The following is a 19,908-nucleotide window of genomic DNA, read 5'->3' on the forward strand; positions in this document are numbered from 1 at the left end:
GATTCCCACCCCCCACCCCTACCCTACAGAGAGCCTTCTGTACTCTCACTGCCTGCTGTGCTCCTGCTTTCTGTCTTCAGTCTGTGCCTGATCTAATCATCCCCACCTATGAGCAAAAACCAAACTTTTCTGGTGAATTTCAAGGATATCTTCTATTGGTAATTATTTGTGCTTTTTTTTTCAGTCAAGCCCTAATTCCAAGGCCTTGTCATGAAATAAAGTATTCTGAGAACAAGATGGAGGTAAGATAGATGTGTGATCTCTCCACCATCTTGTCCAGAAGGCCCCCTCTCCATTTCTTCTTATAACTTGTTTAATATCTTCTTTATGAATTTGTATGCTTTACAACTTGGTGTATATACATTTAACATCATTACTATTTCATTGTTTACAGTATGCTTTATCTTTTTTAATTAGATGTATTTTTACTTTTGCTTTATCTGAGATAAATATTGATTGCCCTGCTTTTTTTTTTTTACTTCAGCTGAAGCATATTAAATTGGTTCCATCCTTTTACCTTTACTCTCTATGTCAAATTATTTCTTCTAAACAACATCTTGTAGGATTATGAGTTTTTTTATCCTTATTCACTTCTGTTTTTATGGGAGAGTTCATTCAATTCACATTCACAGTTATGTTTACTTGCTTTGTATTTCCTTCCATTCTATTTTCTCTTGTTTATATTGTTATTCTGTTTCCAATCTATCTTAGTAGTGTTTTCTTTTTACAAACTCTACCTCTATTTTTTCTTCTAACACTTCTCCCCTCTTCTCTCAGTAGTGTTTTTTTTTTTAATAAAACCAGCTCACCACTACCTCTTCTTTTATCACCCTTCCCCTCTTATCTTATCTTTTAATATAGTGTTTCTGCCTTCCCTTCTATTCTGTCCTTACTTTTTCTTTCCTCTTTTTCCTCCTTTTAATGTTTAAGTAAATTTCTATACCCAAATGAATGATTAAGTTATTCCCATTTTGAGCCAAAATTGATATTATCAAACAATGCTTATCCTGCTCCCTCCTTTCCCTTTATGGTAAAAAAAGTATTTTGCACATCTTCATGTATTCTAATTTGTCCCATTATGCCTTCCCATTCCTCTCTTTCCAGCACAGTTCTTTTTCCTCCCCTTAATGTCTTTTTCTTTGATATCATCAAAATCAGAGTCCATTCACACCTACACCCACCATCCATATGATGGCCCTCTCTAACTGACAGAAAATTACAGATATAATTTTCCCATCTAGACATTTAGAAATGTAAACATTTTTAACCTTTAAATAATATATATTTTCCCCAGTTAACTTTTCTATGCTTTTCTTGTGTTTGTAGTTTAAAGCTTCTGTTTTGTTCTGTTTTTTTGTCCAATAGAAATGATTGAAAGTCTTTTATTTCATTGAAGATCCATCTCCTGCCCTGAAAGATGAAACTGAGTCTCACTAGATAATTAATTCTTGGTTGTAATCCTAGGCCCTTTGCCTTACAGAATATGGTATTCCAAACCCTTCAGTCCTTTATTGTAAAAACTGCTAGGTCCTAATTAATCCTCAATGTTGTGCCTTAATATTTTAATTGGGTTTGTCTGTCAGCTTTGCAGTATTTTTTCCTTGAGATTGTAGTTTGAGTTTTGCACTTATGTTCGTTGGGGCTTTCCTATTGATATCTCTTTCCAAAATTGACTGACAGGCTCTTTCAATAACTATTTTCCCTTTGTTTCTAGAATATAGGAGCAGTTTACCTTGATGATCTTTTGAAGAATGCTCCCCAGGTTCATTTTTTGGTGATGGTCTTCGGATAGATGAATACTTTTTAAATTATCTCACCTGAATTTTATTTTTCAGATTGACTGTTTCCCCAATGAAGTATAATACATTTTCTTCCATATTTTTCTATCTTTTTAGTTTATTTGACTGATCCTTGATATCCTATAGAGTCATTAGCTTCCATTTGCACTGTTCTAGTTTTTAATGTATGATTGTCTTCAGCTAGATTTTTTTTATCTTTTTCTATTTGGTTAATTCTACTTTTGAAAGTGTTTTCTTCAGTGGAATTTTATTTTTTTATTTTTTTTTTGCATTTGACCATTTGCATTGTTTAAAGAATTACTTTCCTTTTCAAAGCTGTTGACCCTCTGGCATACCTCTCATTTCTTTTCTCATTTTTTTCTTCACTCTCTCTTATTTGCCTTGTACAGTAGTTTATAAGCACTTCCAAGAAGCCTCTTTGGGCATGAGACCAATTCATATCACTTCAAGATTTTTTCTGTAGATATTTTGTCCTCCTCTGAGTTGCTGTGTTGGTCTTCACTGTCACTACAGTAGCTTTCTATGGTCAATTTTCTTTTCTCTCATTTTCTTTCCTTTCATTCGGTATTTTCTTTCTGTTTTAATTTTCAGGTAGAGCTCTGCTTGTGGGATAAAGGGGGTATTGTCCTAACCTTCCTGTGTAGCTCTCAACCTTGGCTTTGATCCCTCTTGTGTTTGAAGGGGATAGCTTTAGCTGCTCTTTCCAGAAAATAGTCTAATTTCCCGGAATTTGCTTTTTAAGTTGGGACTGGGGACTGCTTTATTGGTTTGCTCCACTCCTGACCAATGAGAAAGGATCTCAGTTGCTGATCTGCTATGAGTAAGATCCTCTCACAGGCTTTTCAAAACATTTTTTCTGAGTTAAAGTAAACAATCCTTTCGCCCCAGTGAAAAAGACTTTCTTGAAGTTTTTCCAATGTATAGAGCTAGAGAGTGTTTCCATTCTGGCAAACTATTTTTAGAGGCTTGATTTCATGTGTTTTTTTTTTTTTTTTTTTAGGGAAATTGGGAAAGCTCTAGCAGTTTCCTGGTTCTACTCCCAACTAGACAGTCTTTTTTGTTATTGATATATTCAATTATGTTGATTTTTTAAAAAAAATATTAAACTAGACCTGGGAAATGGAATTAATTGTTTTTTAAAATAATATTTGAAATTGATGAATTCATCTAGTTCTAGAGATTTTTGTGGGTTTTTAGGAAGCTCATTGATGACTTGTTCAATTTAATTTTCCGAGATAGCACTATTGAAGTATTATGATATCTCTTGTATCAATTAGGTAATTTATATTGTAACAAATTATTATCAAAGTCACCTGTTAGGGAATTTAATTCTGACCAGCAGAAAAGATCCTTTCATGTGAGAGGATGATAACAATACAAGGAGACTGAGAGATAGGTGCATTCTCTGACCTCTCTCCTCTTCCCACTTCCCTCTGATTTATTTCATTCCCAATTGAAAAACAACATCTGTGTCAATAAAGACTGATTAGCAATTGCTTTAAGTGTGTTATGATTTACTGCTATGGGGACTTTAAGAGAATTGACCCACGACTTCGCACTTAGATGTGGTCCTCAAATGAAAAGGAATGAAAAAGTCCTCTGATATGGGTAAGAAAAGAAAGTTTAAAAGATGGCTTGAAGCTTAATGTAATTTAAAAAAAAGATTTTGACAACTGGTCCCATCACTGCCTGGCAAATAGAAGGAGAAGAAATGGAAATGGTGCCAGATTGTATATGAGTCTCAAAATAGGCTACTGCAGCCATTAAATTAAAAGATGCTAGATCCTTGGAAGGAAAGTTTTGGCAAATCTGGACAAAATATTAAAAAGTAGGGACACCTTGCTAACAAAGGTCTGTACAGTTATGTAAAATTACAGTTTTTTCCAGTAACAATATATTCTTTTCTTTCCTAGTTATTTTTTATAGCTTTTTTTTTTTTACAAGATACATGCATGGGTAATTTTTTAGCACTGATCATTGGCAAACCTTTTGTTCCAATTTTCCCCTCCTTCCCCCCTCCCTTCCCCCAAATGGCAGGTAGACCAATACATATTAAATGTGTTAAAGTGTATGTTAAACACAATATATTTATATACATGTCCATACAGTTATTTTGCTGCACAAAAAGAATCAGATTTCAAAATAATGTACAATTAGCCTGTGAAGGAAATCAAAAAAGCAGGCAGAAAAAAATAGAGGGATTGGGAATTCTATGTATTGGTTCTTAGTCATCTCCCAGGTTCTTTTTCGCTGGGTTCTTTCCTTCATTACTGCTCCATTGGAACTGAATTGGGTCATCTCATTGCTGAACATGGCCAGGTCCATCAGAATTTTTTTTTTATTTAATAGCCTTTTATTTACAGGATATATACATGGGTCTTTAAGATTAACAATTAAACCTCTTTTCCAATTTTCACCTCTTACCCCCCCACCCTCCCCTAGATGGCAAGATGACCAGTAGATTTAAAATAAATTTAAAATATAACTTAGATACAAAGATACATGACCAAAACGTTTTTTTGCTGTACAAAAAAACGACTTGAAATATTGTACAATTAGCTTGTGAAAAATCAAAATGGGGTGGGCATAAATATGGGATTGGGAATTCAATTAATGGTTTTAGTCATCTCCAGAGTTCTTTTTCTGGCATAGATTGTTCATTATCTGATTAGAAATGATTTGGTTGATCTTGTTGCAGGATGGTTGATCCATCAGAATGGTCATCTTAGTATTTTGTTGATATAATGATCTCCTGGTCCTGCTCATTTCACTCAGCATCAGTTCATTAAGTCTCCCAGGCCTTTTGAAATTATCCTGTTGGCTTTCTTACAGAACAGTAATATTCCATAATTTTCATATACCACAATTTATTCAACCATTCTCCAACTGTGGACATCCAAGTTTCCAGTTTTAGCCACTACAAAGGGCTGCACAAACATTCGGCACATACAGGTCCCCTTTCCCTTCTTTATAATCTCTTTTGGGATATAATCCCAGTAGTAACACTGCTGGATCAAAGGATTGCAATTTGATAACTTTTGACATGTTCCAAACTCCTCTAAAATGGTTGGATTCGTTCAACCCACCAACAATGCATCAATGTCCCAGTTTTCCCAAGCCCCTCCAACAATCATTATTTTCCGTCATCTTAGCCAATCTGACAGTTTTGTAGTGGTATTTAAGTTGTCTTAATTTGCATTTCTTGATTGTAATGACTTGGGCATCTTTTCATATGACAGAAATAGTTTCAATTTCTTCATCTGAAATTTTTTCATATCCGGCCATTTTCAATTGGAGAAGCTTGATTTTTATAAATTAGAGCTAATTCTCTATATTTTTGGAAATAGGCCTTTATCAAACCTTGACTGCAAAATATTTTCCCAGTTTATTGCTTCCTTTAATCTTGTCTGCTTGTTTTGTTTGACAAAAACTTTTTCAGTTTGGTTAAATCGAAATTTTTCTATTTTGTGATCAGTAATGATCTCAGTTCTTTTGGCATAAAGACCTTCCCCTTCCACAGGTCTAGAGGTAAACATCCATGTTCCTTAATTTTTAATTTTTCATTCTTTATGCCAGGTCTGAACCCATTTTGACCTTATCTTGGTGTCGGGTTAAGTATGGATCAAGCCTAGTTTCCTTCATATTAGTTTCCAATTTTTGCAATTTTATCAAACAGTAAGTTCTTATCCCAAAAGCTGGGATCTTTGGGTTTTTCAAAGACAGGTTGCTATATTTGTTGACTGTTTTGTCCCTTTAACCTAACTTTCCCACTGATCAACTAATCTATTCCTTAGAATTCCAAATGTTTTGGTAATGCTGCTCTATAATATAATTTTAGATCTGGTACAGCTAAAACCACTTTGATTTTTTTTTTCATTAATTCCCTTGAAATTTTGACCTTTTTTGTTTTCCATATGAACTTTGTTATTTTTTTCTAGGTCATTAAAATAGTTTTTGATCTGATTGGTATAGCCTAAATAAATAGATTGTTTAAATTTATTTCATCTTTATTATATTTGCTCCCCATCCGAATTTAATATTTTTCCAATTGGTTAGATCAGACTTAATTTGTGGAAAAGTGGTTTAAATTTTGCTTATAAAGTTTCTGATTTTCCCTTGGGATGATTCCTAAATTTTTTATATTATCAATTTTAAATAATTTCTCTTTTAACTCTGACTTTGGATTTGTTATGATATATAAGAATTGATGACTTATGGGTTTATTTATAACCACAACTTTTAAATTGTGGATTATTTCTAAAACTTTTTGAGAATCTCTGGGGTTCTCTAAGAAATCATGTCCGGCAAAGAGTGATTTTGGCTTCCTCATTTGCCTATTCTTATTCCTTTAATCTCTTTTCCCACTTTATTGCTATACCTAGGTTTTAATACAATATTAAATAACGGTAAATTTGGGCAACCTTTTTCCTCCAGATCTTATTGGGAATGGTTCAGTTTGTCTCCATTAATAATTCATGATGGTTTTAAATAGATGCCTATTATTTTAAGGAAAAGTCCATTTATTCCTATACTCAAGTGTTTTTTAATAGGAATGGATGTTGGTTTATCAAATGCTTTTCTGCATCTATTGAGATGAACATATGGTTTTTTTAATTTGTTTTTTATGGCCAATTATATTGATAGTTTTTCCTAATATTGAACCAGCCCTGCATTCCTGGTATAAATCCACTTCATCATATGTATTACTTTGGAGATGATTTTTGTAGTCATTTTGGTAATATTTATTTAAGATTTTACATCAATATTCATTAGGGAGATTGGTCTATAATTTTCTTTCTCTGTTTTCAGCCTACCTGGTTTTTATATCAGTACCATGTCATAGAAGGGTTTGGTAGGACCCTTCATTCCTATTTTTAAATAATTTTATAGATTGGGGAATTGTTCTTTAAATGTTTGGAAAATTCACATGTAAAAACCATCTGGTCCTGGGGATTTTTTTTTCTTGGGAGTTGTTTAATTCCTGTTCTATTTCTTTTTCTGAAATGGGACTATTCAAAACAATTTCTTCCTCCTCTTTAGTCTGGGGAAGTCTATTTTTGGAGGTAGTCATCCATTTCAATTGGTTATCAAATTTATCGGCATAAAGTTGACAAAAATAATTATTATTTCTCTAATTTCCCTTCATTGGTGGAAAGTTCTCCCTTTCATTTTTAAGATACTAATTTCATTTTCCTCCTCCTTTTCAATCAGATTTACCAAAAATCTATTTTATTGGCTTTTAAGAACCAATTTAGTTTTATTAATTAGTTCAATGTTTTTTACTTTCAATATTTTTTAATTTCTCCTTTAATTTTAAATTTCAAATTTAGTATTTGATTGGGGTTTTAATTTGGTCTTTTTTTAGTTTTTTTAAATTTAAGCCCAATTCATCAATCTTTTCTTTCTCTGTTTTTAAGTAAGCCTCTAAGGATATAAAATTCCCTCTTTTACCCTTTGGTTGCATCCCACAAATTTTGGTATGATGTCTATCATTGTCATTATCTTAGTGAAATTATTAATTTATCTATAATTTGCTGCTTCACCCAATCATTTTTAAGATGAGATTTTTAGTTTCAAATTCTTTTGGTCTATTTCCCCAATTTGTTGTTGAATGTAGTTTTTTTATTGCATAGATCGAAAAAAAGCATTTATATTTTGCTTTCTTGCATTTAATTTTAGGTCTTTATGTCCTAATATATGGTCAATTTTTGAATAGGTTCCATGAACCTGAGAAGAAAGTATATTCCCTTCTATCTCCATTCAATTTTCTCCAAAGATCCAACATACCCAATTTTCTAATATTCTATTTACTTTTTAATTTTTTCTTATTTGTTTTTGGGTTTGATTTGTCTAATTCAGGGGGTTGGATCTCCTACTATTACAGTTTTGTTGTTTTCTTCTTGAACCTCTTAACTTCTCCAGGAAGTTGGTGCCATCCATTGCATATAGTTTAATATTGTATTGCTTCGTTGTTTATGCTCCCTTTGCAGGTGGTTTTCCTTTATCTCTTTTAATTAGTAATTTTTCTTTTGCGTCGAGATAAGGATGGCTACCCTTTTTTTGACTTCACCTGAAGATAAAGATTTTTCTCCAGCCTTTTACCCTCTATATGTATCCCCTGCTTTAAATGTGTTTCTTGTAAAAACATATTGAGGGTTCTGATTTTTGATCCAGTCTGCTTTCCTCCCTCTTTATGGGGGAGTTCATCCCATTCATTTGTTAATTCTAAATTGTATTTCCTGCCATCCTAATAACCCCAGATTGTGCTTTATTTTTCTTACCTCCCCAACACTCTTTTCCCCCTTTTAAACATGTACCCCTCTTGTATCCGATACTTATCCTCTTTTAAATCCCTCCCTCCCCCTTTGGTCTTTCCCCTTCCTTCCCTTATTCTCTTTTTCTTTTCCTTTTCCTCTCCCCGTTTTTAATAGGGCGAGAGAAATTTTTTCTAAAACAAACCAATTATTTTTTCTTTGAGCCAACTTTGGGAGAGTAAGATTCACACAATGTTCCTCCCCCTCTCTAAATTCCCTCAGATTAAAAGTTTCCTTAGCCTCTTTGTGGGATGTGGTTTTCTTTTTATCCCTCCTTCCCACCTTATTCTGCCTTCCCTTTTCATATCTACTTCCCTTTTTTATTTATATCATACAATTAAATTTTACATTATTTTTTTTTTATATATCCACAAAGAAATACAATTCTCAAGGGTTATTTTTACCCTCATCTCTTGAGTTCTATTCTTGGGGTCAAATTTTTGTTTAATTCTTGTTTTTTCTTCAGAAACAAATGGAATTCATTTTTTTCATTAAATGTCCATTTCTTCCCTGGGGAAAAATGCCCATTAGCTGGGTAGTTTATTCTTGGCTGCATCCAAGTTCTTGTGCCTTTCGGAATATCATATTCCAGGCCCTTCTTTCCTTTAATGTAGAGGCACCAGATCTTGGGTGATCCTTTTTGCCCTCGTATTTAAATGGTTTTTTTTGGCTGCTTGTAAAATTTTTTCGTTAATCTGATAGTTCTGAAATTTTGCCACAATATTCCTTGGGGTCTTTATTTTAGGGTTTCTTTCAGAAGGTGTTCGATGAATTCTTTCAATGCCTATTTACCTTCTGATTCTATTACATCTGGGCAGTTCTCTTTGATGATTTCTTGTAAAAATAGTATCAGGCTCTTTTTTCATCATAGTTTTCAGAAACCAATAATCCTCAGATTATCTCTCCTAGATCTATTTTCCAAGTCTTCGTTTTGCAAGTAGATAATTCATGTTTTTTTCCAGATTGTCATTTTTGTTTTTGCTTGACTGATTCTTGCTTCTCAATGAATCATTAGTTTCTATTTTTGTTCTAATTTTTAAAAATTATTTTCTTCATTAGCTTTTTTTTTCTTTCTGTATATTCCAATTGACGTTTTGAATGTATTGTTTTGGTCTGAATTTTTTTCCATTTCACTAATTTTTTTTTTTTTTAGTGAATTATTTTCTTTTTTCCAATTCCAAGATCCTACTTTCTTGCATTTCTTTGTCTTTTTCTAATTCACAGATCCTACTTTCTTGGTGTTCTTTGTCTTTTCAATTCAAAATCCTACTTTCTAGGAATTTTTTTTTCCAATTCACAATTCTTACTTTCCTGAGATTTTTACTTTTTTCAATTTGTATTTCAGGAAGTTGTTGCCTCTTTAAGGCTTCTTTTCCTTTCCCATTTATCTTCTAATTCTTTTGGACTTTTAATGGTCTTTCTATGGAGCATCATGTAAGGAGGACAGTCTGATGCATTTTTTTTTGAGGCTCTTCGGTTTGCTGACCTGCTCTTTTTCATAGAAGGTGTCAACGTTATTTTCATCTTTTTTATTCGTGTTTTAAAGCCTTTGGGGTGGTCTCCTGGGCAAGGGGTTCCACCTCTGCAGGCAGGGAAAGATTAAACCAATTTCTGGCTCAGGTATGGGAGTGCTCGGGAGTTTTCCTTAACAGGAGTGGATTCAACGGCCAAGCTTCAAACTGCTTGGTAGGGCTGGGTGGGTTGATTGCCCCCGGGTTTAAGGGGAAAGTGTCACTGCCCCAGGCCGGAGCCTCTTGTGGGACTGTATTTAGCAGCGGACCACAGCCCAGACTGCAGACCCAGACCCCCGGAACTCCCCCAGTGTCTCGCCCAATGCAAATCGCCCCTGAAAAGCTCTTGGCAAGAGCTCCCACTGCACAGATTGGAGATAACCCGGCTGCCTCCTCCTTGCGGATCACAACTCCCCAAGGAAAGCCTGTACTGTGGGTTGGGGCTGTGCGCTTGTGTAGATCTGTGCCTTCACCCTTTTGAGACTCCCCGGAACCAATTTTTCCCTGTCTGCGCCGATCTCCCCCCTGGCCCGGAACCAACCTTTTGGCGAGACTGCAGATTTTCTTTGGCCGGTGAGTTGTTCATTTCTTATCTTTACAATTGTCGTCAAGACTATTTTGAGGCTCGATATAATATTGATAAAGAGGGTAAGAGAAGGCAGAAAGTGCGGGCTTCTCCGCCACTTCCCCCCCCCCCCATCAAATTGATCATATAGTATTGTTGTTGGAGTATATAATGATTTCTTGGTCCTGCTAATTTCACTCGGCATGAGTTTGCGTAAGTAAGTCTCTTCAAACCTTTCTTAAATCATCCTGTTAGTCATTTCTTACCAAACAATAATATTCATATACCACAATTTTTTCAGCCATTCTCCATTTGATGAGCTTCTACTAAGTTTCCAGTTTGTGGCCACTACAAAAAGGGCAGCCACAAACATTCTTGCACATACAGGTCCCTTTCCCTTCTTTATGATCACTTTGGGATATAAGCCCAGTAGTAACACTGCTGGATCAAAGGGTATGCACAGTTTGATAACTTTTTGAGCATAATTTTCATTCCGGATGGCTGGATGATTACAACCCACAAATTGTATCAGTGTCCCAGTTTTCTTGCTTCCCCTCAAACATTCAGTATTATCTTCCCCTGTCATTCTAGCCAATCTGACAGGTCTGTAGTGATATCACAGATTTGCCTTAATTTGCATTTCTCTGATTAATTACTTGGAGCATCTTATCATATGGTTAGAAATAGTTTCAATTTCTTCATCTGAGAATTGTCTGTTCATATCTTTAAATCATTTATCAACTGGAGAATGGCTTGATTTCTTATAAATTAGAGTCAATTCTCTAAATATTTCAGAAATGAAGCCTTTATGAGAACCTTTGACTGTAAAAAATGTTTTCCCAGTTTATTGCTTCCCTTCTAAACTTGTCTGCATTGCTTTTGTTTGTACAAAAGCTTTTCAATTTGATATAATCAAATTTTCCTATTTTGTGAACAATAATGATCTCTACTTCTTCTTTATTCATAAATTCCTTCCTCCTCCACAGGTCTGAGAGGTAATCCTATGTTCTTTTAATTTATTTATAATCTCATTCTTTATGCTTAAATCATGAGCCCATTTTGACCTTATCTTGGTATATGGTGTTAAGTATGGGGCCCATGCCTAGTTTTTGCCATACTAATAATTTCCAATTTTCCCAGCAGTTTTTGTCAAACAGTGAGTTCTTATCCCAAAAGCTGGGTTCTTTGGATTTGTCCAACACTAGAAAATTAAAGTTCTTGACTATTTTGTCCTTTGAATCTAACCTATTTCACTGATTAGTGTATTTCTTAGCCAATACCAAATGGTTTTGGTAATCATTGATTTATAATATAATTTTAGATCTGGTACAGCTATGCCATCTTCATTTGATTTTTTTCCATAGGTTCCCTTGAAATTCTTGAATTTTTATTTTTCCATATGAACTTTGTTGTTATATTTTCTAGGTCATTAAAAGTTTTTTGGGAGTCTGATTTGTATAGCACTAAATAAATAAATTAGTTTGGGTAGTATTATTATCTTTATTATATTTGCTCGCGCCATCCAAGAGCATTTAATATTTTTCCAATTGGATAGATCTGACTATTTGTATGGAAAATGTTTTGTAGTTCCTGATTTTTCCTTGGCAGATAAATACCCAAATATTTTATACTATCAGTAGTTACTTTAAATGGAACTTCTCTTTGTAACTCTTGGATTTTGTTAGTTTTATATAAGAATGCTGATGACTTATGTGGGTTTATTTTGTATTCTGCAACATTGCTAAATGTGTGGATTATTTTTAATCTCTTTTTAGTAGAATCTCTGGGGTTCTCTAAGTATATCATCATATCATCAGCAAAGAGTGACTATTTGGTATCCTCATTACGTACTCTAATTCCTTTAATCCCTTTCTCAACTCTTATTGCAGAAGCTAACATTTCTAATATAATATTGAATAGTAATGATAAAAGCTGGCAACCTTGTTGCACTCCTGATCTTCTTGGGAATGGTTCCAGTTTATCCCCATTACATAGGATGCTTTTTGATGGTTTTAAATGGATGCTACTGATTATTTTAAGGAAAAGTACATTTATTCCTCTACTCTTAAGTGTTTTTTTTTAATTAGGAATGGATGTTGTATTTTATCAAATGCTTTTTCTGCTTCTACTGAGATGATCATGTTTTTTTTTTTTTGTTAATTTGGTTATTGATATGGTCAATTATACTAACTGTTTTCCTAATATTGAACCAGCCCTGCATTCCTGATATAAATCCTACTTAGTCATGCTGTATTATCCTGGGGATGATTTTCTGTAGTCTTTTTGCTAACATTTTATTTAAGATTTTAGCATCAATATTCATTAGGGAGATTGTTTTGTAAGTTCCCTTCTGTTTTTAACCTACATTGTTTAGTTATGAGTACCATGTCTGTGTCATAAAAGGAATTTGGCAGGACTCCTTCATTCCCCATTTTTTCAAATAGTTTACATAACACTGGGGTTAATTGTTCTTTAAATATTTGATAGATTTCACATGAAAATCCATCCAGTCCTGGGGATTTTTTCTTAGGGAGTTGATTAAAAGCTTGCTCTATTTCTTTTTCTGAAATGAGGCTGTTCAAGAAATTTACTTCCTTCTCTGCTAATCTGGGATGCCTATATTTTTGGAGGTAGTCATCCATTTCATTTAGGTTATCAAATTTATTGGCATAAAATTGGGCAAAGTAACTCATTATTGCTCCAATTTCCTCTTCATTGTTGGAACATTCTCCCTTTTCATTTTTAAGACTTTTTGATTTTTGTCTTTCCTTTTTCTAATCAGATTTAACAAAGGTTTATCTATTTTATTGGGTTTTTTCTTTTTACTTTCAATATTATTAATTTCTCCTTTTAATTGTAGAATTTTAAGTTTAGTATTTCATTGGGGATTTTTAATTTGTTTTTTTTTTTCTAGCTTTTAAAATTCCAGGCCCAATTCAATGACCTTGTCTTTCTCTATTTTATTCAAGTAAGCCTCTGAAGATATAAAATTTTCCCTTATTACCGCTTTGGCTGCATCCCACCAATTTTGGTATGATGTTTCATTGTTGTTATTTTCTTGGGTGAAATTCTTAATTGTGTCTATAATTTGCTGTTTCACCCAATCATTCTTTAAGATGAGATTACTTAGTTTACAATTACATTTTTGTCTATTTACCCCTTTTTGTTGAATGTAGTTTTTATTGCATTTTGATCTGAAAAGAATGCATTTACTCTTTCTACCTTACTGCACTTAATTTTGAGGTCTTTCTGCTCTAATATATGGTCAATTTTTGCACAGATTCCATGAACTGCTCAGAAGAAAGTATATTCATTTCTGTCTCCATTCAGTTTTCTGCAAAGATCTATCATACCTAATTTTTCTAATATTCTATTTGTCTCTTTAATTTCTTTCTTATTTGTTTTGGGGTTTGATTTATCTAATTCTGAGAGTTCAAAGTTGAGATCTCTCACTATTATAGTTTTGGGGTCTATTTCTTGCATTAGGAAGTTAGATGCTATCCTCTAATGTTCTCTTCTTTTCTGGAATATGATGGTTCTCTGGGAGCAGATTTCTTGAGGGGCTTCTGGAGGTAGCCTTAGTTTCAGTTCAAATCAATAATTACCTCAAATGCAGCCAGTTATTAAAAGTTCAAATACTTTATTGTCTCTTCCAAAATAGCCTGGTTAGTTTTCTTAGTGCCTATCTCTCTGCTTGGTTCCAAAAGCTCTTGCAGCTTGATCTTTGTCTCTGCCAGCTTTAGCCTCCAGCTTTCTCTCTGAATCTTGATTCTCAATCTCCCATCTGAATTCTGGCTCTGTCGATCTCCCAAACTCTCCTTCACTCACTCCTGACTGAGGCTCTAAGAGCTTCTTATATATGATCTCTTAAAGATGTGAACCCAAAGGTTGACTCCTCCTCTGAGAGAGTGGGATTGTGGGAGTGAATCTCTCGGACTTGTGAACTCTAACGTGTGAGCTAATGTGTGAATTCTGAAAGGTGTAAACTTAAGCATTGTTTCTATCAATTCCAATGAATTAACACTTTGTAAGGATTCTAACACTATACCACTTGGTGCATATATGTTTAGTATTGATATTGCTTCATTTTCTATGCTATCTTTATTATATTTGCTCACCCTATCCAAGAGCATTTAATATTTTTCCAATTGGTGAGATCTGACTTTATTTTGTGCGGAAAATATTTTGTAGTTTTGCCCATGTGATTCCTAATTTTCCCTTTGCAGATAGATTCTCAAATAGTTTATACTATTAGCAATTACTTTAAATGGAATTTCTCTTTGTAACTCTAACTGAAATAAGCTAGGGTCTTTAGGTTTATCAAACACTAAATTTCTGTAGTCATTGACTTGTGAAATTCCACTGATTCACACTACTCTTGTTTTTTAGCCAGTGCCAAATGGTTTTGATGATAAATGTTTTATAATCTAGTTTTAGATCACTTAGGCCACTTTTCTATGCATTTTTTTTCATTAATTCCCTTGAAATTCTTGACCTTTTCTTTTCCCAGATGAATTTTGTTATTTTTCTAACTCTATATAATAATTTCTTGGCAGTTTGATTGATATGAAAGTAGGTTAATTTAGGTAGAATTGTCAATTCATTATATTAATTAGATCTACTCATGAGCACTTGATATTTTTCCCATGTTTAGATCTAATTTTATTTGTGTGAAATGTGTTTTGTAATTGTGTTGATGTAGTTTCTGGATTGGTCTTAGCAGGTAGATTTTTTTCTAACTCTTGCTGTTGAAATTTATTATTAACATAATCAAGTACTGATTATTTTTGTGGATTTATTTTGTGTCCTTCACTTTTGCTAAAGTTGCTAATTATTTCTAGAAGTTGTTTAGTTGATTCTCTAAGATTCTCTAAGCATTCTCTCCATCATATCATCTTTTTCTAGCTTTGTTTAGTTGCATGCCCAATTTATTGATTTTTTCTTTTCCTCTTTTATTCCAGGAAACATTTGGTGATATAAAATTATCTCTAAAAACTCTTTTGGCTGCATCTCATAAGCTTTGGTATTATATCTCATTATTGTCCTTCTCTTGGACAGAGTTACTAATTGTTTCTATGATTTGTTGTTTGACCCACTCATTGTTTAGCATTAGATTATTCAATTTCCAATTAATTTTGGTCTGTTTTTATGGCTTTTCATTAAATGTATTTTTATTGCATCATGATCTGAAAAGGATATTTTTTTACTATTTTTGCATTTTACTTATGAAATTTTTAATACTTAAATACATCGTGAATTTTTGTGCGGGTGCCATGCACTTATGAGAAAAAAATGTATATTTCTTTCTATTCCCATTCAATTTTCTAAAAAGGCCTATCATCATATCTAAAATTTTATTCACCTCCGTAACTGCTTTCCTGTTTATTTTGTGGTTAGATTTAACTAGGTCTGAAAGAGAAAGTTTGAGATCCCCTAGTAGTATAGTTTTGCTATTCTATAGTAACTTTGGGAAGCTGTAGTCTCCTTCCATATCTTTTTAAATTATCTATTTTTGCTTTTGCTTGATCTGACATCAGTATCATTACCGATGCTTATATATATATATATATATATATATATATATATATATATATATATATTTTTTTTTGGTACTTTCGCTGAAGCATAATAGATTCTGCTCTAGCCATTTACTTTTACTCTGTATGTATCAATCTGTTTCAAATGTTTTTTCTTGTAAACAGCATATTGCAGGATTCTGGTTTTTAATCCACTCTGTTATCCATCTCTGTTTTAGGGTAGAGTGCATCCCATTCATATTCACATTTAAGATTACTAATGGTACTTTTGGTCATCCTGTTTTTCCAAGTTATATTTTTCTTTCTCTTTCCCCCTTCCATCTTTTCAGTTACTCCCTTTATCCCTTTTCCTTTTTACTTATTTCCTGTCTTCTATTAACCTCTCCCCTTTTCCCCCTTTTCCAAACTACTACCCTATAGAGTGAGAAAATTTTCTATACCAAACTAAGTATACATGTTATTCCCTCTTTGAATTAAACCTGTTAAGAATAAGATTCAATCAATGCTCACCTGCCTCCCTTCTTCTTCTTAACTGTAATAGGACTTTTGTGCCTTTTCATGTGGCATAATTTACCCCATTTTGCTTCTCTTTTCCTTTTCTCCCAATACAATCCCTTTTCCCACCCATGTTATTTTTTCTGTCATCAAATTTAAGTCAGCTTATAACTAAACCTTGTGATATGCCACTTCTAATGTATTTGGGATTGAATTTTTTTAAAATGAATGTTTTTTTTAAAAATAACATTTTTCAAGTGTAATTCTTTCTCTGAGTTTTTTTTTATTGTGTTCTTATTGGCATTTCCCCACCATATCCTCTTGTACACTAGTGATTTATGTCTTCTGTTTTAAATGTTCTACCCTCCAGGAAGGGAGGAAATCAAACATAGACTGGACAGTATCATTGTAATGGCATATTTTAAAAAGTGAGTAGAATGCCCCACTTTAATGATAATACAGAGAGAGACACTGTTACCCAAAATCATATTCTTGGTTTGAATTGGAACTGTTAATGCAGTAACATCTATTCATCTGGTGAAATATACAGTTTAGTAAGTATTTTAGTGAACAACAATTTCAATGTGACTCAAAAATATCCTAAAATATTCTTTATTTATTGTAAAGGCATCATCCACCATTCATTATATACTCTAATTGAATACCCAGAGGCATCACAGATATATGTCAATAAATTTGTTAGAGGAAGCTAGGTAACCCAGTGGATATCAAGCTGAATTGAGGCTCAAAAGACCCTGAATTCAAATTGAGTTCCAGGCATTTACTAGTTACATGACCTTGAGCAAGTCATTTAAAGTTTGCTCTTCTTTTTTTCATTTTCTTTCTCTCTTCCTTCCCCAATCACTCTGCTGTTCCTAACGTGCTTCTTTCTCTAAAAATCAAAACTATCCTTGCAGTAACCCAGATTCTATTTGAATTTATCTGAACTCTCCTCTAAACTCTTCCGTATCACTCACTACTTACATCAAACTGGTCATCCCTGCATAACACACAAAAGCCTTTTCTTTTCAAGTCAGAACCAAATAGGTCAAGTACTCATTTCTAATCAACTGAACTATTGCAAAGGAATTCTAATTTGTATCCTTATCAGTCCTCTTTCCTTATCAATACATACTCTACCCAATTATCTGAAGAATGGGTCTAAACACACTATTCTGTTCAAGAACATCCAATCCCTCTTGTTTCTAGGATAAAATACAAACTATTCCTTTTAGCATTTTAAAGTCTCTCAAAAAATGTATCCAGATTTCTTTTTCTAGTTATTGTCAATTACTCTCCTTAAAATACTTTGCTTTCCAGTTCAGTTGATTTTCTTGCTATTATTCACACATAACAATCACTTTTCTATCTCTCAGTTTTTATTCATGGTATTCTTTATCCCTAGTAAATATTTTTCTCTGCCTTTCAGAATCTTTAAGGTGTTTTTTTTCTTTGAAGTTTAATTGACAACTTCCACAAGAAGATTTCCTTTGCTAGAGTTTGCAATGTCCCTCTCTTTAGGAATTGAAATTTTATAAATCTTGTATTTAGTTTTCTTGTAAAAGAGTGTTTTTTTCTGTGTACCAATATCAGAGAGCTTGATAATGATTGCAGTTATGTCTGACTTATTCCTTTGTTCTCTGATGTTATAAAAAGTACAAGTTATCACATGATCTATATTTAATCAGCTGAAGGGTATGTAGTGTTTTAGGTACACATAATAAACTTACATTTCCCCTTACTAGTTTTAAAAAAGTAAATAGTGTTTTATGTTTCCTATTACATTTAAAGATAGTTTTCAATATTATTTTGAGATGTTGAATTTCAAATTTTTCTTCTTTCAAGTCAGTAAGCAATCTGACATAGGTTCAATCATGTTAAACATATATGCATGTTATTAAAGAAAAAACCAGAGTAAAACACATTATGCATGTTATTAAAGAAAAAAAAACAGAGTAAAAAGAAAAAAACCATGAAAAATGTGAGAAACAAAAAAGTGTGAAAATAGTATGATTTGATCTATATGAATATAGAATTCATTGTTCTTTTTCTGGATGTGGATAGCATTTTTTGTCAGAATTTTTTGGAATTATATTGGACCATTTTATTGCTGAGAAGAGCTAAATCATTCATAGCTGATTATTGTAAGGCCAGGGTTAAACCCCTGGAGGACTAAGAATCAGCTGGAGTCAGGATAAGTGGGAGAAGTGAAGGGGATGGACAAGACTGCCATAACCTCTCCATAACCTTCCTTCTCTTCTTCCACCTCCAAAGTGACTCTGGCTCATCTCACTCAACCCCCTAATCTCTCTTTATAATTCTCTTAACCCCAAGTATTAACTAACATTAACTGTAAGAAGAGAAATTCCAAACATGCTAACAGAATTATTGCCAATAGGTAATTAGCCTTAAGTGCTTAGTTGTCTGATTCAAGTGCATTTATTCAGAGTTTCAGCCCTTTATAGATCATCACACAATGTTTTTATTACTGTGTATAATGTTCTCCTGATTCTGCTAATTTCACTCAGCATCAATTCATGTAGGTCTTTCCAAATTTTCTTCCCTTGCTGTTAACTATTCTTTTCTCAAGCATATAATATCTCACAGGGTTGTGGTTTAATATTAGTTCAACAATATAATTTATAATGTACTACAATTATCAAAAAAATTGTCAGATCTTTTCCAAACACGTATGCAATGAACTAGCTTTATGCCCTCATTTGCAAACTTCAAACTCATAAGATTGGACAATACACTGTGAATGACTGCACCAAGTGGTGTAGCATCTAAATTCTTAAAAGAGAAATTAAGAGAGCTGCAAGAAGAAATAGACAGCAAAAGTATAATAGTGGGAGATCTCAACCTTGCACTCTAAGAATTAGATAAATCCAACCACAAAATAAATAAGAAAGAAGTCAAAGAGGTAAATAGAATACTAGAAAAGTTAGATATGATAGATCTCTGGAGAAGACGAAATGGAGACAGAAAGGAGTACACATTCTTTTCAGAAGTTCATTGTAATGGGCTGAGGTTTGAGTTGATGCACTGAGGTCCCAAGTACATGAGGCTAAATAGTAATTGGACTATACTCTATTAATATACATGATTGGATAAAGAATGGTCTCTGCCCACTCTCTGTCAAGTCCTGATGTTTGTAGGAAATGACGATTTGGTGGGTGTAGGAGGAGAGGAGGAACAGGAAGAGAAGCTGGAGAAGTTGGGCCCTGGGTTCCATTCTCCTAGCTGCTGGTCGTGTGGCTGCGGGTCTAGCTAGCTTCTTGACTCAGCTGCACACATTGCTATCGCCAATTCTCTTCCACCTCTGATCCTTCTTCACTGAGAATAAAGACTGACGATTTTCCCCTAACCTGAATTCCTGACTCCTGCTGATTTAAAAATGCACGGTCTTCACATTTGGCACCCAACGGTGGGAACCAAGGACTGAAGAAGTCTCCGGTGACCAGGAATTTGGGTGAGTATTGTTAATAGACAAACAGGGAACTTATTTTCTTAAAAACTAAACCAGTAATATTACTGTTCTGTAAGAAATGACCAACAGGATGATTTCAGAAAGGCCTGGAGAGACTTACAAGAACTGATGCTGAGTGAAATGAGCAGGACCAGGAGATCATTATATACTTCAACAACAATACTAGATGATGACCATTTCTGATGGACCAGGCCATC

The sequence above is a fragment of the Sarcophilus harrisii genome, chromosome 1 (genome assembly GCF_902635505.1).
Source record: "Sarcophilus harrisii chromosome 1, mSarHar1.11, whole genome shotgun sequence".
NCBI lineage: Eukaryota > Metazoa > Chordata > Mammalia > Dasyuromorphia > Dasyuridae > Sarcophilus > Sarcophilus harrisii.